The sequence below is a fragment of the Dermochelys coriacea genome, chromosome 1 (genome assembly GCF_009764565.3).
Source record: "Dermochelys coriacea isolate rDerCor1 chromosome 1, rDerCor1.pri.v4, whole genome shotgun sequence".
Taxonomy (NCBI): domain Eukaryota; kingdom Metazoa; phylum Chordata; order Testudines; family Dermochelyidae; genus Dermochelys; species Dermochelys coriacea.
In genome coordinates this window covers 44,005,971-44,026,983 of record NC_050068.2, presented here as the reverse complement: position 1 = coordinate 44,026,983, position 21,013 = coordinate 44,005,971, and the positions used below count along the sequence as shown (strand labels likewise).

Sequence of the window (21,013 nt, the reverse complement as noted above, 5' to 3'; positions counted from 1 at the left end):
GTAGGTGGAAGCAGCCTTGCATCCACTCTATCCAAGGTCTAAAAGCTTTGGAGGCTCTTACTCCATCAGCCATCATTGACAGGGCAGTTGCTGATGCTTCCCCCTCCTTCCACCGTCATTGTTATTACCAGCCCCTGTCCTGGACTGCATGGTTTCTTCTGCTCTTATCTCCCTTTTCGTTCCTATCCACTGATCACTGTGGCCTCACCTTCACCTTTTTTCTTACAGCTGCCACAGTGATCATGACCTTCGCCTGTCTACTCACATACCCTGTCCCTCTTCTACTACTCCTTAGGGTACTCTGCACCAAAAAATGAAAAATTCTGCAAATTTTTATTTGTCAAATGAATGTGGAGGCTCCAGCATAGCATTGGGGAGCACAGGCCACTGGCTGCACAGAGGTGGGAGATCACTCTGCAGCTTGCATCTGGGACACAGACTCAGCAGTGAAATTGCACCCAACCCTGACACAGTGCAAAGACCAGGCCTGCACCAGAAACACCCAGGGCCCTGCCCCTCCATGCCAGGTGCATCAGGTGTGGGCAGGCAGGCTCAGCAAGGCAGGATCCAATTACGAAGGGGCTTAGTGTGGGGGGATCCAGGTGTGGGTTGAGAGAGCTCTGTGTGGGGCAATCTAGGTATGGCTGGTTCAGTGAGGGATCCAGGTACGGGGTGGGGATCTGGATGCAATGGTAATAGGACTCTGTAGGGGTCCAGGTGAAGGTGGTTGGAGCTCAGCAGGGGCAGGTGGTCTGGGTATAGGGTGGATAAAACTTGGCAGGGGGGTCTGGGTGTGGGGAACTCAGTGGGGCTTCTGGGTGTAGGGGGTAAGGCTTAGCAGGAGCGTCTGGGGGGTCTGAATGCACAGGGGTTGGGTGGATGGGGGAGCAGCTGACTGTACAGTGATCCCTCCCCCTGCAACTGAGAAGCGATGGGTGCAGGAAACGCGGGAGGGCAGTTTGCATGGCTTCCTACAGCTGGGGGAAAATCTGGGCGTGGGTCTGACAGCCCCAGAAGTCATGCCAGGGAACAGGAAGTCCCATCCTCCCCAGCCCAGCCAGGACTAGCAGCTGAGCCTGGTGCAGGGTATGAGGCACCAGCCGGGTCTTTCCCAGTTCCACCACTTGCCCCACAGTGATTTACCTCTCGGCCGGTTCCCCTGGAACCCGAAACATACTGCTGGAAAGGGTCATATTACCACTTTTGTGGCTTCCCTTCCCCCATCAAAAAGTCGTTTTTCTGCATGGAATCAAAGAAATCTGTGGGGGACAAGGTCAGCGCATGCACAGTGGCACAGAATTCCCCCAGGAGTATTTTACTAATGCTTCTTTTCTCAACATGACACAAGCTTTACTGAAACTTCTCTTTTAAGGTCAGATTTAGTGTTTTGCTTTGGGGGTTTAACAGGTAATTGAGACATTTGAATTATTTGAGAAAGTGACAGCAGGTTCCTCCGTGGGGTGACTTAGAAATCAGACTACATGGACGACCCATTGTGGTAATGTACTGAAGAGAAAAGATGATTCAGATAACTAAAAGCCACAGGGTTAATATACATATAAGGATTACTTGTCACCATGTCTGTAGAATCTACACCCTGTGGAATCTGTTTAGAAGTCTCCAGTGAAATTAGGACCTTTGATTTAAAAAACAAATCACCCAGACAATGAATTGACGTTTTGTGGTGAGAGTGAGAGAAAAGGCACAATGCCAGACTGGGGCGAGAGAGGCCAGGTTTCACACAAAGAGCGTACCACAGAGCCTTCTAGTTAAACTTGGGCACCTCCTACTTTTATTTTGCTATGTCAGAAGCTGCCGTGAAACAGATACTGATGATACTGATTCAATAACATTCTTTTCAGAGCATAAAGAGGTACACAGCTTTGGTTTGGCAGCACAGAACCCTGTTGGAGAAATATCTCAAATTCTTCCTCTGAAGACAAAGGGGCCTCTATAGAGAAGGGAATTGTAAACAATGAAAAGGAGAAAATCTTTAACGGTAGAAAGACAGGAGGTGCAACAGCATGTGCAAATTGGGAATTAAAAAAAAAAAAAAATCTGTTGAGCTGCCCCATGTCACAGACAGATAGGAGCCAGACCAGCAGCAGTAGTTATCTCCTGATTGGAAGATGCATTGAGTAAAAGAACATATGGTAAATATACGATGCACCTGTATTTTCTAGTCTGTACAGCATATCAGAAAGGTTTTACTTTCAAAAAGAGAAAAAAAAAATCACATCTTTTACACTGCACTCCTTGTCAGGATATAGATATTCAGGCCTATCTGTAAAGGCCTATACTCTAAGAATTTAGGTGTATTCTTATCACTTAGGTAGTTATAGAGTTATAAAAGAAAGAATCAAAATCACTGTCTACTGGTGTAAGGGCCTTCTCTACACTATGAAATTAGGTCGAATGTATAGAAGTCTGTTTTGTAGAAAGCGTTTTTATACAGTCGATTGTGTGTGTCCACTCACAAATGCTCTAAGTGCATGTAGTCGGCGGAGTGTGTCCACAGTACCGAGGCAACTGTCGACTTCCGGAGCATTTCACTGTGGGTAGCTATCCCACAGTTCCCACAGTCTCCGCTGCCCATTTGAATTCTGGGCAGAAATCCCAATGCCTGATGGGGCTAAAACACTGTCGCAGGTGGTTCTGGGCACATATCATCAGGCCCCCCCTTCCCGCCCTCCCTCCCTCCCTCCCTCAAAGCAATGGCAGACATCAGTTTCGCACCTTTTTTCCTGGGTTACCCGTGCAGACGCCATACCACGGCAAGCATGGAGCCCGCTCAGCTAACCGTCACCGTATGTCTCCTGGGTGCTGGCAGACGCGGTACTGCACTGCTACAGAGCAGCAGCTTATTGCCTTTTGGCAGCAGACAGTGCAGTATGACTGGTAGCTGTCATCGATGTAGTCCAGGGTGCTCTTTTAACAGACCTCGATGAGGTCAGGGGCGCCTGGGCAAACATAGGAGTGACTCAGCCAGGTCATTTCCCTTTTAAGTTTAGTCTCATGGCGATTCAGTCCTACCGGCAGTCCTAGTGCACTGTCTTTTAATCAGCACCCAGGAGATGACGATGGCTAGCGGTCACACTGCACAGTCTGCTGCCAGCAAGATGTATAAAGATAGATGAAGTGGATCACAACAAGAAATAGACCAGATTTGTTTTGTATTCTGTCATAAAAATAAAGGGAAGGGTAACCATCTTTCTGTATAGAAAACTATAAAATCCCTCCTGGCCAAAGGCAAAACCCTTTCACCTGTAAAGGGTTAAGAAGCTAATTTAACCTCACTGGCACCTGACCAAAATGACCAATGAGGAGACAAGATACTTTCAAAGTTGGGGATGGGGGTGGGGGAACAAAGGGGCTGTCTGTCTGTCTGATGCTTTTGCCAGGCACAGATCAGGAACGCAGCCTTACAACTCCTGTAAACTTAGTAAGTAATCTAGCTAGAAAATACGTTAGATTTTCTTTTGTTTAATGGCTGGTAAAATAAGCTGTGCTGGAGAGAATGTATATTCCTGTTTTTGTGTCTTTTTGTAAATTAAGGTTTTGCCTAGAGGGATTCTCTATGTTTTGAATCTGATTACCCTGTAAGGTATTTACCATCCTGATTTTTACAGAGGTGATTCTTTTATTTTTCTTTAATTAAAAATCTTCTTTTAAGAACCTGATTGCTTTTTCATTGTTCTTAAGATCCAAGGGTTTGGGTCGGTGTTCACCTGTGCAAATTGGTGAGGATTTTTATCAAGCCTTCCACAGGACAGGGGGTGTAGGGCTTGGGGGGATATTTTGGGGGGAAGATGTCTCCAAGTGGGCTCTTTCCCTGTTCTTTGTTTAACACCCTTGGTGGTGGCAGCACAGGGTTCAAGGACAAGGCAAAGTTTTTACCTTGAAGAAGTTTTTAACCTAAGCTGGTAAAAATAAGCTTAGGGGGTCTTTCATGCACATCCCCACATCTATACCCTAGAATTCAGAGTGGGGAACGAACCTTGACATATTCATTTTCTCCTCCCTCTCTCTGTGAAATCAACAGCCTGCTAAATCCAGTTTTGAGTTCTATCCTTGAGGTTTTGAGCTCTATCCTTGAGGGGGCCATTCTGTTTCTCGCAAAGCCACCCCCTTTGTTGATTTTAATTCCCTGTAAGCCACGTTGTTGGTCAACCCTCCCTCCATCAGAGCAATGGCAAACAATCATTTTGCGCCCTTTTCCCTGGATTGCCCGAGCAGGAGCAGACGTTATAGCACAGCAAGCATGGAGCCCGTTCAGCTGACCGCAGTAGTTATGACCATTGTAAACACCTCGCGCATTATCGTGCAGTGTATGCAGAACCAGCACCTGAAAAACCAGGTGAGCCGGCGACGGAAGTGCGGTGATGAGGACAAACACACTTCTCTAAAATCGTGTTCCCCCGCAATTTGGAGATCATGGTGTTAATGGGGCAGGCTCATGCCATGGAACACCAATTCTAAGCCCGGGAAACAAGCACAGAATGGTGGGACCGCATAGTGTTGCAGGTCTGGGATGATTCCCAGTGGCTGCGAAACTTTCACATGCATAAAGGCACTTTCATGGAACTTTGTGACTTCCTTTTCCCTGCCCTGAAGCGCAAGAATACCAAGAAGAGAGCAACCCTCACAGTTCACAAGCAAGTGCCAATAGCCCTGCGGAAGCTTGCAACGCCAGACAGCTACCCGTCAGTCAGGAATCAATTTGGAGTGGGCAAATCTACTGTGGGGGTTGCTGTGATGCAAGTAGCCAACGCAATCATTGAGCTGCTGCTATCAAAGGTAGTGACTCTGGGAAATGTGCAGGACATACTAGATGGCTTTGCTGCAATGGGATTCCCTAACTGTGGTGGGGCGACAGATGGAACGCATATCCCTATCTTGGGACGGACCACCAGGGCAGCCAGTACATAAACCGCAAGGAGTACTTTTCAATGGTGCTGCAAGCAGTGGTGGATCACAAGGGACATTTCACTAACATCAACATGGGATGGCCGGGAAAGGTTCATGACGCTCGTGTCTTCAGGAACTCTGGTCTGTTTAAACGGCTGCAGAAAGGGATTTACTTCCCAGACCAGAAAACTGTTGGGGATGTTGAAATACCTATAGTTACCCTTGGGGACCTAGCCTAGCCCTTAATCCCCTGGCTCGTGAAGCCATACACAGGCACCCTAGACAGTAGTAAGGAGCTGTTCAACTATAGGCGGAGCAAGTGCAGAATGGTGGTAGAGCGTGCATTTGGAAGTTTAAAGGGTTGCTGGTGCAGTTTACTGACTCACTCAGACCTCAGTAAAACCAATATTCCCATTGTTATTGCTGCTTGCTGTGTGCTCCACAATCTATGTGAGAGTAAGGGGGAAGACGTTTATGGCGCGGTGGGAGGTTGATGCAAATCGCATGGCCACTGAATACGCGCAGCCAGACATCAGGACGGTTAGAAGAGCACAGCAGGAAGCGCTGCACATCAGAGAAGCTTTGAAAACCAGTTTCATGACTGGCCAGGGTACAGTGTGACACTTCTGTTTGTTTCTCCTTGATGAAAACCCGCCCCCTTGGTTGCATTTAAATTCCCTGTAAGCCACCCGCCCTCCCCACTTCGATCACAGCTTGCTTGCAAAGGAAATAAAGTCACTATCATTTAAAAAACACGTATTCTTTATTAATTGATTATAAAAATAGGGAGATAACTCACAAGGTAGCTCGGGGGGGGGGGGTGTGGGAGGAGGAGAGGAGGGAAGGAAAAGACCACTTTAAAACTTGTTGAATGCCAGCCTTCTGTTGCTTGGGCTGTCCACTGGGGTGGAGTGGTTGGGTGCCCGGAGACTCCCCCGCACCCCGCATTCTTGGGCGTCTCGGTGAGGAGGCTATGGAACTTGGGGAGGACGGTAAAGCAGGGGCTGCAGCAGCAGTCTGTGATCCTGCTGCCGTTCACACCGGAGCATGTCCGTTTGATCCCGCAGTAGCCTCAGCATTGCCTCATGCTTCCTCTGATCTTCCTGCCACCACCCCCCCTCACGTTTATCGGCCACAGTCCTGTACTCTGCTATTGTGTCCCTCCACACAGCTCTGTCAGTGCCGGATGACTGCATGAGCTCAAAGAACATATCATGCGTGCGTTTTTTTCGCCGCTTTATCTGAGATAGCCTTTGGGACGGAGGAAAGAGGCTTGAAACATTTGCAGCTGCTGGAGGAAAAAAAGGGAGTGAAGTATTTAAAGAATACATTTGACAGAACAATGGTATACTCTTTCACGATGAACAACACTATTCACATTACATAGCACATGTGATTTTGGTACAAGGTCACATTTTGCATCTTATATTGAGTGCCTGCGGCTTTGGTGTTAGAGACCACACACGCAGGGCCGGGCAACAGAATTTGGCTTGCAGGCGGCCATGGTAAGCCATAGTCTTTCGGCCTCCTCAACCTTCATAACAGCAGCCCCCTCCTTTCCCAAACCAAGCAAAGCCCACTGAGTTGGCCATTTAGTGCTGCGGTTTTCCTGTTAACGTGCAGCAGCAGAAACCCAACTAACCCCCTCCCCCCATTCAATTCTCTGGGATGATCGCTTTTCCCCTCCTCCGACCGCGTGGCTGGTATCAAGGAAGATCCCTGCTAGCTAAACACGAACAGCTCAGCACCAAAGCCCGCCCTGCGGCCAATTGCAGGGAGGATTCTTTTCAGCCACAGGCAAACAGCCCAGTAGGAACGGGCACCTCTGAATGTCCCCTTAATTAAATTCCTCTATTTCAACCAGGTGACCATGAACAATATTACTCTCCTGAGGATAATACAGAGAGAGAAAGAATGGATGTTGCTTGAAAGCCAGCAAACACCAGAACCATACGCTGCCAGGCTTTGTCATGCAATGATACCAGATTACTTCCTACTAGCATGGCATGGTAAAGTGTCCTACCATGGAGGACAGAATAAGGCTACTCTCCCCAGAAACCTTCTGCAAAGGCTTTTAGAGTACCTCCAGGAGAGCTTCATGGAGATGACCCTGGAGGATTTCCACTCCATCCCCAGACATGTTAACAGAGACTTTTCCAGTAGCAGTATTGGCCACGAATGCATCCCAAGTCCTCAGGGCTACTTAATCATTAAAAAACGCTTGCTTTTATAACATTATATTTAAAAAGGTACGCTCACCAGAGGTCCCTTCTCCGGCTTCGTTGGGTTGGGAGAGTATTTCAGTCAGGGTGATAAAAAGATCCTGGCTGTCAGGGAGAACGGTGTGCTGTGTGCTCTCCCCAAGCTCGTCCTTGTCCTCCTCCTCCTCATCTTCCCCATCTGAAAAATCCTCAGCCATGGTGGAGAGTACCCCATCACCCGAGTCCACGGACGGGGTGAGGTAGTGGTGACGGCCCCCTCTAGAATTCCATGCAGCTCAGCATAGAAGCAGCATGTCTGGGGTTCTGTCCCGGAGCGTCCGTTTGATTCTTTGGTTTTCTGGTACGCTTGTCTGAGCTCCTTAAGTTTCATGCGGCACTGTGTTGCGTCCCTGATGTAGCCTCTGTCCCTCATAGTCTCTGAGATTTTTTGAAATGTTTTGGCATTTCGTCTTTTGGAGCATAGTTCTGATAGCACGGATTCCTCTCCCCATACAGTGATCAGATCCAGTACCTCCCATTCGGTCCATGCTGGAGCTCTTTTTTGATTCTGAGACTGCATGGTTACCTGTGCTGATGAGCTCGCCTGGCCAAACAGGAAATGAGATTCAAAAGTTCCCAGGGCTTTTCCTGTACACCTGGCAAGTGTCCAGAGTACTGTCCAGAGCGGTCACAATGGTGCACTGTGGGATAGCTCTTGGAGGCCAATACCGTCAAATTGCGTCCCTACTAACCCTAATTTGAAAAGGCGATGTCAATTCCAGCACTAATCCCCTCGTTGGGGAGGAGTACAGAAATTGGTTTTAAGAGCCCTTTATGTCAAAAAAAAAATGGTTTCGTTGTGTGGACGGGTGCAGGATTAATTCGGATTTAACGCTGCTAAATCCGACAAACTCATACTGTAGACCAGGCCTTACTGCGACAGTATGAGGGAGATCCTGTTCTTAGGCTAAGGCCTCTGGCTAAGCAACAGAGGAAGCCATAAACTGGGAAGTGAACGGTCACATCCTCACATTCCAAACTAGTCACATTGAAAGAAGGTGCTATTGGGCTGTTAGTAATACAATTCTGTCCTGATAATGCCCATTACCTCCAGAGAAAGGGAAGTGCCTAGAAGATGTAAAAGGAAACTTAGTTTGATAGCATCCTGTCTGGCAAGAACTCACTTATCAATAGTTGTAGTTGTGAAATCCTCACTTCTGTATTGTTTTGTCATTATAGTTCCCACTTTGCTATTGTTTATTTGCATAGTCTCTATCTGGTTCTGTGATTGTTTCTGTCTGCTGTATAATTAATTTTGCTGGGTGTAAACTAATTAAGGTGGTGGGATATAATTGGTTAAATAATCATGTTACAATATGTTAGGATTGGTTAGTTAAATTTCAGGAAAATGATAGGTTAAGGTATAGCTAAGTAGAACTCATGTTTTACTATATAGTCTGCAGTCAATCAGGAAGTAAGTGGGGGGGAAAATGGGAACAGGGAATGAGGGTGGGGAAATTGGAATCATGTTTTGCTAAGGGGGAGAAATGGAAACAGGGACACAGGTACGGCTCAGTGGTGTCAGAGCTGGGAAGGGGGACACTAAGGAAGGAAACTGGAATCATGCTTGCTGGAAGTTCACCCCAAACAAACATCGAATTGTTTGCACCTTTGGACTTCGGGTATTGTTGCTCTCTGTTCATGCGAGAAGGACCAGGAAAGTAAGTGGGTGAAGAAATAAGCCCCCTAACACTCCTCAATATTTTGACTCAAATGCTGTTAAATACTGTAGTGATACTACTTTAATGTAGACATACCAAAACAATCCAAATACTGATATTTTTGGTTTACGGAAGTAATCACATCAAATGTAGAAAGAAATTTAAAGTAAGTGGCCCCCACGTTTTTTCTATAAATAAAATCAAGATCATCACATGATTCTTGCAGTTAAAAAGGCAATAAAAAGACAAAATGTTCCCTCACTTAAAGTCTTAATATTTCAGCCTATATTACTTTTGGCAGAAATTAAAAACTAATGCAGGAAAAGATGTAAAACATGAGCATCAGACTTCAGGCAGCAAGATTAGACATTTAACCAATGGCTGATTATTATAGGTTTTGAAATGTAATAAACCAATCTAATAGCATATACTTCAGATTTAACAGCCTTATTTTAGCTCCTCCTTCTAGAAGGACCCCTTACTATACAAGCCTTTCTTTCTAAAAAGCTTCTATATTTTCCTACACCAGCAAAAGGACCATTTGAACCCAACTGATGTGTGCTTGATTGGTGGTTTGAAAAGTGTGAATTGGGAGTGCTTTGTTCCAGGTGAGCGTTGAGTGGGTCTGACTGTTATAAAAAGCCAGTCAGCTGCGAACCAGCTGAGCAGCGAACAGCAGAGAGGCTAACAGAGGGAGTTTGCCTGGGAAGAGCCCACTGAGGCTTACATCTTGCTGGCTTCTCTGAGTAATTACTACAACTCCTGAGGACGCTCGTAGAAGGAAGGTAATAGGGATGGGGAGCGTTCAGCTGTTGTGACCTGCACTGGATGTGCCATGTTTGTCTTTCTTCATGTACCATGTTTGTCTTTCTTCTTACAGGGAGGACTTTGTCTGCACAAAGTGCAAGCTGGTCTCCATATTGGAAGAGAAGGTCAAGGTCTGGAGCAACAGGTGTCAATCCTGCGTTGCATAAGAGAAAACTGAAGATTTCCTGGAAAGACGTCAGGATATGCTTCTACGGACACAACGTTCTGAAGATTCAGAGCAGGCTGCACTACGGAGACAGGAGGATGGTGAAGAAATTTGGCAGCATGTGACCTCCAGAAGAAGAAAGGGGAACATCCATGTACCAGCAACGCAGATACAGGTAAGTAACTGTTTTCATGTTCTCTCCACAGGTACTAATGCGGAGAGTGGATTACATGATACATCTGAGGGAAGGGAACAGAAGGAGACTCGGCCGATTGAAAGGCATGAGATGCACTGTCCTAGGGTTGGGGGTTCCACGACCACCACTCCCAAGAGAAGGAGGCCGGTGGTGGTGGTCGGGGACTCTGTCCCCTCAGGGGGACTGAGTCATCTAGTTGCCACCCCGACCGGGAAAACCGAGAAGTCTGCCGCTTGCCAGGAGCTAGGATTCACGATATGACCGAGAGACTGCCGAGACTCATCAAGCCCTCGGATCGCTACCCCTTCCTGCTTCTTCACGTGGGTACCAATGATACTGCCAAGTATGACCTTGAGCGGATCACTGTAGACTACGTGGCTCTGAAGAAAGATAAAGGAGTTTGAGGTGCAAGTGGTCTTCTCGTCCATCCTCCATGTGGAAGGAAAAGGCCTGGGTAGAGACAGTAAAATCGTGGAAGTCAACGAATGGCTACGCAGGTGATGTTGGAGAGAAGGCTTTGGATTCTTTGACCATGGGATGGTGTTCCAAGAAGGAGGAGTGCTAGGCAAAGACGAGCTCCACCTAATGAAGAGAGGGAAGAGCATCTTCGCAAGAGGCTGGCTAACCTAGTGAGGAGGGCTTTAAACTAGGTTCACTGGGGGAAGAAAACCAAAGCCCTGAGGGAAGTGGAATACCAGGAGAAAGCACGAGCAGGAGCGCACAAGAGGGGAGGGCTCCTGCCTCATACTGAGAAAGAGGGATGATCAGCAAGATACCTCAAGTGCCTATACACAAATGCAAGAAGCCTGGGAAACAAGCAGGGAGAACTGGAAGTCCTGGCACAGTCAAGGAATTATGATGTGATTGGAACAGAGACTTGGTGGGATAACTCACATGACTGGAGTACTGTCATGGATGGATATAAACTGTTCAGGAAGGACAGGCAGGGCAGAAAAGGTGGGGGAGTTGCATTGTATGTAAGGGAGCAGTATGCTGCTCAGAACTCAAGTATGAAACTACAGAAAAACCTGAGAGAGTCTCTGGATTAAGTTTAGAAGTGTGAGCAACAAGGGTGATGTCGTGGTGGGAGTCTGCTATAGACCACCAGATCATGGGGATGAGGTGGACGAGGCTTTCTTCCGGCAACTCACGGAACTTACTAGATCGCAGGCCCTGGTTCTCATGGGAGACTTCAATCACCCTGATATCTGCTGGGAGAACAATACAGTGGTGCACAGACAATCCAGGAAGTTTTTGGAAAATGTAGGGGACAATTTCCTGGTGCAAGTGCTGGAGGAACCAACTAGGGGCAGAGCTCTTCTTGACCTGCTGCTCACAAACTGGGAAGAATTAGTACGGGAAGCAAAAGTGGATGGGAACCTGGGAGGCAGTGACCATGAGATGGTTGAGTTCAGGATCCTGACAAAGGGAAGAAAGGAGAGCAGCAGAATACAGACCCTAGACTTCAGAAAAGCAGACTGTGATTCCCTCAGGGAACCGATGGGCAGGATCCCCTGGGAGAATAATATGAGGGGCAAAGGAGTCTAGGAAAGCTGGCTGTATTTTAAAGAAGTCTCATTGAAGTTACAGGGACAAATCATCAAAATGTGTAGAAAGAATAGCAAATATGGCAGGCGACCAGCTTGGCTTAACAGTGAAATCCTTGTTGATCTTAAACACAAAAAAGAAGCTTACAAGAAGTGGAAGATTGGACAAATGACCAGGGAAGAGTATAAAAATATTGCTCGAGCATGCAGGAGTGAAATCAGGAAGGCCAAATCACACCTGGAGTTGCAGCTAGCAAGTGATGTTAAGAGTAACAAGAAGGGTTTCTTCAGGTATGTTAGCAACAAGAAGTCAGTCAAGGAAGTGTGGGCCCCTTACTGAATGAGGGAGGCAAGCTAGTGACAGAGGATGTGGAAAAAGCTAATGTACTCAATGCTTTTTTTGCCTCTGTCTTCACGAATAAGGTCAGCTCCCAGACTGCTGCACTGGACAGCACAGCATGGGGAGGAGGTGACCAGCCCTCTGTGGAGAAAGAAGTGGTTCGGGACTATTTAGAAAAGCTCGATGAGCACAAGTCCATGGGGCCGGATGCACTGCATCCAAGAGTGCTAAAGGAGTTGGTGGATGTGATTGCAGAGCCATTGGCCGTTATCTTTGAAAACTCATGACAATCACGGGAAGTCCCGGACGACTGGAAAAAGGCTAATGTAGTGCCCATCTTTAAAAATAGGGAAGAAGTAGGATCCTGGGAACTACAGGTCAGTCAGCCTCACCTCAGTCCCTGGAAAAATCATGGAGCAGGTCCTCAAGGAATCAATTCTGAAGCACTTGGAGGAGAGGAAAGTGATCAGGAACAGTCAGCATGGATTCACCAAGGGCAAGTCATGCCTGACTAATCTAATTGCCTTCTATGACAAGGTAACTGGCTCTGTGGATGAGAGGAAAATCAGTGGACGTATTGTTCCTTGACTTTAGCAAAGCTTTTGACACGGTCTCCCACAGTATTCTTGCCAGCCAGTTAAAGAAGTATGGGCTGGATGAATGGACTATAAGGTGGATAGAAAGCTGGCTAGATTGTCGGGCTCAACGGCTCCATGTATAGTTGGCCACCGGTATCAAGTGGAGTGCCCCAAGGGTCAGTCCTCGGGCCGGTTTTGTTCAATATCTTCCTTAATGATCTGGAGGATGATATGGATTGCACCCTCAGCAAGTTTGCAGATGACACTAAACTGGGAAGAGAGGTAGATACGCTCGAGGGTAGGGATAGATACAGAGGGATCTAGACAAATTAGAGGATTGGGCCAAAAGAAATCTCATGAGGTTCAACAAGGACAAGTGCAGAGTCCTGCACTTAGGACAGAAGAATCCCATGTACCGCTACAGACTAGGGACCGAATGGCTAGGCAGCAGTTCTGCAGAAAAGGACCTAGGGGTCACACTGGATGAGAAGCTGGATACGAGTCAACAGTGTGCCGTTGTTGCCAAGAAGGCCAATGGCAGTTTGGGCTGTATAAGTAGGGGCACTGCCAGCAGATCAAGGGACGTGATCGTTCCCCTCTATTCGACATTGGTGAGGCCTCATCTGGAGTACTGTGTCCAGTTTTGGGCCCCACACTACAAGAAGGATGTGGAAAAATTGGAAAGTGTCCAGAAGAGGGCAACAACAATGATTAGGGGCCTGGAACACATGACTTATGGGGAGAGGTTGAGGGAACTGGGATTATTTAGTCTGGAGAAGAGAAGAATGGGGGGGGGATTTGATAGCAGCCTTCAACTGCCTGCAGGGGGTTCCAAAGAGGATGGATCTAGACGGTTCTCAGTGGTACCAGATGACAGAACAAGGAGTAATGGTGTCAAGTTGCAGTGGGGAAGGTTTAGAAAGGATATTAGGAAAAACTTTTTCACTAGGAGGGTGGTGAAACACTGGAATGCGTTACCTAGGGAGGTGGTAGAATCTCCTTCCTTTGTGGTTTTTAAGGTCAGGCTTGACAAAGCCCTGGCTGGGATGATTTAGTTGGGGCAGGGGCTTGGACTAGATGACCTCCTGAGGTCCCTTCCAACCCTGATATTCTATGATCTTTTACCAGATATTAAAGGGTAGCCATCTCTTATGGCTCAAACAAGAGAATACTTACTTGTTTGTGGTTTCTCGTTTTGTTTTTCGAAGTACTTGTTCTATACCAAACCTACACAAGTAGGTTTCATTCAGTCTACCAAAGGAAATTAATGGAGAAACACAATGGGATTTGCTCTTCATTGAGTAAAAACTGCCAACATTATTGAAACAACTATTACTGTATTAGAGAACTCAGCAACAAGATGGGATTATATAGTAAGGACTCTGCTTTTTTTGCCCACAAGTTCAAAGTTAGAGAGTTCACTCTGACCTCACTGGAAGTTTCCATATACTGTAAAAATCTTCTGAACACAATCCTTTCATGACATGTGAAAAATCAACCCTTGAGATATTTTTCAGAGTAGTAGACTTGTTAGTCTGTATCCGCAAAAACAAAAGGAGTACTTGTGGCACCTAAGAGACTAACAAATTTATTTGAGCATAAGCATTCGTGAGCTACAGCTCACTTCATCAGATGCATGCACTGTCACTCTCTTCTACGCCCATGAAAACCACTGAAAACAAAATCAAACAATTGGTCCACCCTTCTGAATGTACTTTTTGCTTTTAAGTAAGTTACAATGAGTTTTATAACTCAGTCAATGGTTTAAATTACACCTGGAAAAAATGCAAAGAAAGCCAGAGCAGTGTGGAGACCAAGTAATATATGTGCCTTACAGTTCAAACTTCTAACAGCTGGTCCACACAAAGTTCATTATATCAATTTAGAAACTGATACAGTTTAATCGTTGCTCAAACGGCAGACAGACAGATAAGGCCTAAGCAGGAAGGCTGTCCAGATTCAGTACTACTGAAGCTTTTAAATTATCTTCCAAAGGATCCCCATTTACAACAAGTCACATTAATTCAGTAGGGAAGCAACAGTGGCAAAATGACTATGGCAAGAGTCCACACTGGCAAGAAATGAGTGCCATTATCTGTGTAAACATATATGGCGATGCATTTCATCATCACTGCCACTTGTGACTCCAAGAGCAATAAAGTACCACTCCCATACTCAAAACTACCATAAAAATGGATGCAAGAGAGACAAGGAAGGTGAGTTCGAGCTTACACAGAGCTGCTCTTCTGTGAAATGTACCATACCCAAGTGGCATGGTATCAAAAACATTTAATAGTAAACTATGGAAAGCTGAAAGAAAAGGAGTACTTGTGGCACCTTAGAGACTAACAAATTTATTTGAGCATAAGCTTTCGTGAGCTACAGCTCACTTCATCGGATGCTGCTGATCAATCTAGAAGAATCATCCACAACACCTGCACTTTAGTCACCTTGTCGGAAGGTGGGTTGCTCCTGTCTTTATCACAGATGCTTTGATGCAATTTCCTTAATAACTTCACCCCCCAAAACAAGTCAATAGTTGACAAGATTCTCGTCATCAAGATGTTTTCTTAAATAAGGATGTAACTACTGACCATATGAGAGATGCTAGAAAACTGAGTTTGGCACAATGATTCATTCACAATCTCCAACAAAGGCCGAAACATCACCTTTCTAGAATTTGCTGACCATAAGGGATACAGTTTTAATTCCTATGTCAGTGTTAGCACACTTGAAAACTTGAGTGAATGAAATTGAATCATATTTAATCAGACAAGGTATTGTGTGTGTTCCATCCCGAAATATTTCTCACCACCCTGGAAGCGGACAGACAATCTGATTCAAATGTTAGCCCCAAAGTGAACAGAAAATGCCTCACAGAGAGAAATTCAATTCTGCCCCAAGCAATGTGAATTTATTAGGCTGTCTACAACAAGCATCAGTTCTGTAGACTGGGACTTCACTGCAAGAATGGTTTGCTTTTCCTCAACCCAAAAAAGCCCACTGGTTTTGTCTTGGGTTTTGTTCGTAGTTAAAAATGTGACACACTCTTCTCCCCCCATATCTTTATGTTCTACAAAAATGGAAAGGTTACCTAAAGTTTTCCCACAACATTTGTAGAAACAAAGAAGTTTCCTTTTCCTTGCAATATTCCACTATTGAGAAGTACAACTCATCTGTATATTCATCTTCCAAATGCTAAGCCTTTTTACAAGTTTTATACACATCCAGCAGCAGACCCTTGTGTGTGCTAGGAAGATGATGTAAATACTTCATTGGTATTAATGAACTGTACATTAAACATGAATCAAGTAAAGAGTGAGTGAAACAAACCAGGTTTGTGTACTTAAACTGAATCTTATAGCTGCCAAAATTTGATCAGTTTCCTTTTAAACTTCTAACTATTTAGATTCCATTCTGGCATTAACAAATGTGTGATAAAACCTAAAGAGAGAACATATTAGTTTAAATGACACAACATCAAAGCACAAGTTAAAGAATAACCTTTAGCTTGTCAGGTGAGGAAATGGACATCATCAGGAATACAAGAAGGAGTCCGGTGGCACCTTAAAGACTAACAGATTTATTTGAGCATAAGCTTTCATGGGTAAAAACCTCACTTCTTCAGATACATGGAGTGAAAGTTACAGATGCGGACATATATCTGCATCTGTAACTTTCACTCCACGCATCTGAAGAAATGAGGTTTTTACCCACAAAAGCTTATGCTCAAATAAATCTGTTAGTCTTTAAGGTGCCACCGGACTTCTTGTTGTTTTTGTGGCTATAGACTAACACAGCTACTCCCTATACTCATCAGGGACAGTTACAAATACTGTGCTGACATCAGGGTCTTAGCAGAATGAGCAAATGTTCAGAGGCAGCATAGAGAGGTGACTATATTTTCAAAACATATTCAAATCTCACCTTTTCATTTACATGCAATTATTGAAAAAAGGTCACAGAGAGCACTTCCAGGCTCTTACGAATGAGCATTTCCCTGGTATGCACTCTGATAATACATACCTGATTTTTAAAAACAAGTTAACTGTACAATTTCATTTTTGATTTAGCTATAATCACTAAATTAATTTTATACCAAAATATTCTTAGTTTTGGGCAGTACCTTGAACAAGCCTTGTGAGTAGACAAATGGAAAGAAGGAATTTGGAGCGGACTAGCAAGCTGACTGGAGCCCAGCAGCAGTACAATTGGAGCTGCTAGCTCCTTCTTCTGATTGAGGAGGTCAAAACCTGAGAGTTCAGGCACCATTCTATACTTTTCAGGAAGGGGAACAGAGTAGCCCAGATACTACTGCTCTCTCACCAGGATGGGAGGTGGTGCCAGCTCATGCCTATAAAGGAAAGAGAAACAAGTCCAAAAGCGGAACAACCCAAGGGCCACTGCTCCATTAAGATGAAGGTGGTAGAGAGAAGAGGAAAGTAGTCCAGGCACCAGTGCTATTTATTACGGTGTTGCGATAGCTGCACTATAGTTCCAGTTACATTAAGAACTTTCATTTCGACAGGGTCATAGTTCAGGGGAATGGGCAAAAGACTCTGTGCCCACTAGTGCAGCGGTTCCCAAATGTTATTGGTTCATGTACCAACTTCATTATAAGCTGATGTTTTAAGTATCATATGCAAATTTCTCCCTTTTGTGTACATTTTAAGTCTTAATAGGCTAAGTATTTATGGACTCATAGTAAAATAATTTTTTTATTTGACTGATAGAAATTAGAAGAGAAGGGAGTTTGGCGGGAGGGTTAGAGGACACAAGGTTTAGAGCTGGATGGGAAATTAACAAAACAGTTTTGTTCAGAAAATGCCAGTTTGTCAAAACTGAAAATTTTTGGAAGGATGTTCCAGTTTCAACTAATCTTTTGTCGCTAAGTGTTTCTCATATCCAGAATGGAACTTCTGGTCAAAGCCAGGGAGACAGTCCTACCCATCCCAGAATACCCTGGTGGCCAGGACACTCCGTGGGATGTGAGAAACCAAGGATTGAACCTGGGGCTCCCACATCCCAGCTGAGTGCCCTAGCCACCAGGCAACTGGCTCTTCTGAAATGGGTGAATGTCCTTTTTATTCATGAAAAACTTCAAAAGATCCCAAAACTTTGTCCTCATGCAAAACCGGAAATTTTTGAAATGACAAAGGTTTGAAAGATGGAAAAACCATTTCCCACTCAGCTCTAATGAGGTTAGACTAGGGATGAGGTTCTGGCTGGAATGTGGCAGGGCTTAGAGGGGAAGGTAGAGAAGTGAGTGAGTCTTGGTTGGAAGTGGGGAATTTACTTGGGCACCAGGCACTTTCATCTCAAATTCACCTTGTTCCAAGGTTTGAGACTCCAGGTTCCCCCTCAGACAAGGAGCTTGCACATCCTATTGCACACCCCAGCCACTCTGGAGAGTCTTTCTGACAGGTGTCCTCCTACCCTGATCCCTAGACCCACAACTCCTTCCTCTTGGTTAAGGGATTCCACGGCCTTCCATCAGTATCTTGCTTCCAACCCCGTTCCACAAAGCTTCCCTCGGTCCTTGGACACTTGGGATGCAGGCAGGTTTCCCCAGCCCACCAGTCTCTGTTCTGGTTACCATCACAAGGAGCCTCTCTCTTGACTTGATGTTCCCCTAGAATTGTCCTCTCCAGGGATGGTATCCCTAGCCTTTGTTTGCCAGAAGCTGGGAATTGGCCACAGAGGATGGACTGCTTGAGGATTATCTTTTCTGTTCATTCCCTCTGGGGCACCTGGCATTGGCCACTGTCAGAAGACAGGATACTGGGCTAGATGGACCTTTGGTCTGACCCCGTATGGAAATTCTTACGTTCTTAACTGTCTGCAACTCCCTACTTCAGGATGTCACCTAGCAACTGAGTTTTATCAGGTAAAAGCAGCAGCTACCTGATTAACACCTGGCACTATTTCCAAGCTAGTCTACTGCTTCCTGGAATACCAGATGAAGGGGCCATGTTCTCGAACAGAGGTTGGCTACCCCATAAAGGGAACAGACCAGTCTGTTACAGAGTACCACTTCCAACAAGCTCATGTACCAAACCCCTACACAAGAGCACACTTTCCTCCAAAGTCTGAAATGGAACCTAAGATTTGAGCCTCACCATTCTTTTGCCATCAGCAAACAGCTATGAATCACTCTGGCAAAGTGTCCCAACCCCCTCTAGTAATGATACATAAAAGATGACAACCTATTACTGCTATCAGTTACTCCATCGGGTCAAATGGCAGAGGTCTGGTGAGGTACAGAAAAAGATTCAAACCCCGCTGACGACGGATGATGGCTGCAGTTATAGCGGGATGGGGTTAGCTGAACTCACAAGTTTTGTTTAACTCCTGTTGTACCAGGCAGAAGTTTCTCTGCTCCTTCACAGTTGATTGCCCAGCTGGTTGAAAAAACTGTACTTGATAGTTAGCAATGCTTTACTGTCCAGCTGAGAGGATGTGTGAAAGGGATCCCATCGGGTCTGTCCTGGATCCCGTACTAGTCAATATTTTCATTAATGACTTGGGTAATGGAGTGGAGAGTATGCTTATGAAATTTGTGGACGACACTGAGCTTGGAGGGCTGCAAGCATCATCATGACCTAGATAAAATGGAGAATTTTGCTCTGAAATCAACATTATGAAATTCAGTAAAGACCAGTGCAAAGAACTGTCTTCAGGAAGGAAAAACAAAATGCACAAATATAAAATAGGGAATAACTGACTAGACAGTCGTACTGCAGAAAGGGATCTTGGGGGGTTACAGCAGATCACAAATTGACTGAGTCACCAGTGTGATGTAGTTGCAAAAAAGGCAAATAACATTCTGGGGTGTATTAATAGGAGTGTTGTATGTAAGACAAGCAATGTAATTATCCTTTGCTTCTCAGCATTGGTGAGGTCTCAGCTGGAGTACTGGGCCCAGTTTTGGGAGTCACACTTAAAGATATGGACAAATTGGAGAGAGTGTCCAGAAGACAGCAACAAAAATTATAAAAAGGTTTAGAAAACCTTACGCATTAGGAAAGGTTAAAAAACAACCAACCACCATGACAAAAAAAGACTGAGGCGGGACCGTATAAGTCTTTAAATATGTTTAGGGCTGTTACAAAGAGGATTGTGATCAATTTTTCTTCACGTATCCTGAAGGTAGGGCAAGAAGTAGCCGGCTTAATCGGCAGCAAGTGAGATTTAGATAGTTTTTGATAATAAATCTTTTCTAACTATAAGGATAGTCAAGTACTGGGGTTTTTAAGAGCAGGTTAGGTGCACACCTGTCATGGATGATCTAGTATAATTGGCCCTGCCTCTGCAGGGGGCTGGACTAGATGTCCTCTCGAGGTCCCTTTCAACCACGACTATCTATGGTTCTGTACCCAGTACTTCTGTACTGACGTGTTCTCAGGGATAGATTTAATCTAAATTTACCAGGCTTAGAAACATTTTGACAGGTCAGTACAAATGCTTTCAGGATTAATAAACTTTTATATTCACTGATACCAAACGAGAGATCAGTAAGAAACTGTGTGTGTCTGTGAATGTGTATTGATTGCTGATTTTTTTTTAAACTGTGTGAAAATCATGCTTCTCTGTCTCTTAAGGATTAAATGGTCTAATTATTATGTTTTACTATTTGAGAAGTCTGAAATGTGTACTTGGCAATATACCAGATGCCAAAAATGAACATACTTGCCCTGAAAAGCTTAGTCTAAAAGAAAGAAAAGACATGACTCGTTGGGAAACCCAGAGGAGGGAGTTAAACACTTTTTATGTATGTATGTCTATTTCATAATAATTAGCTTCTTGTAGGCAGGTGGTGGAACTGAATTTTCTTGTGTTACTCAAAGGAAAGGACAGTAGCTTGGCAGAGCGTGGTAGTTGAGAGCATCTGATACACAAAGAACAGTGTGGATAAAGGTATCTAAGTGGAGTGGGAGTAGGGGATAAACAGGACACCGGCATAATTTACCACAAAGCTAAATAACTTACTGCTGTCTCAGATCAGATAACACTTGAATCAGACTACTATGCTAGGCTGATTCAATATGGAACAGATAATCATTCAAACTTCCACTGTTTTATTGTATATTTCAATTTGTCTTACACTTCCTTGTGGCTTTTCTTTTTCTATTTTTATATCTGTATAGCTGAAACTGAAACCCTTTGGAAGATCTGTAACCCTTTGTAAATCTGCCAGTCTCAAAGACAAAATGAGGAAGGATCATGAAGAGTAAATTCAGCTCTTTGCAGAATATAAGAAATGAACAAAAAAATCCCATACTGAAGTGAGGTCTGAGAAGGTCTACAGTGCTATATTTCTGAATCAGACTAACTCTAGATTAGCATAACATTTATTCTGTGAAGCAGTCTGAGACTTTACTAAAAGATGGGTGTACTGTATTCTACAGTTTTTTCAAAAAGAAAAGGAGTACTTGTGGCACCTTAGAGACTAACAAATTTATTAGAGCATAAGCTTTCGTGAGCTACAGCTCACTTCATCGGATGCATTTGGTGGAAAAAAAACCACCAAATGCATCCGATGAAGTGAG

At 44.8% G+C, this 21,013-nt stretch overlaps 1 protein-coding gene across 7 annotated transcripts in view; it reads right to left on the bottom strand.

The window, feature by feature from the left end:
• WASF3 (WASP family member 3) overlaps positions 1-21,013 on the bottom strand; it is a 169,850-nt gene that overhangs the window by 90,349 nt on the left and 58,488 nt on the right. The window contains exon 2 of one of the 7 annotated variants that reach the window (XM_043504322.1): positions 16,591-16,818. The exons of the other annotated variants lie outside the window; for them this stretch is intronic. The gene's annotated coding sequence lies outside the window, so the exon portion shown is untranslated. The remainder of the gene's footprint in view (positions 1-16,590; positions 16,819-21,013) is intronic. 7 annotated transcript variants of the gene reach the window in all.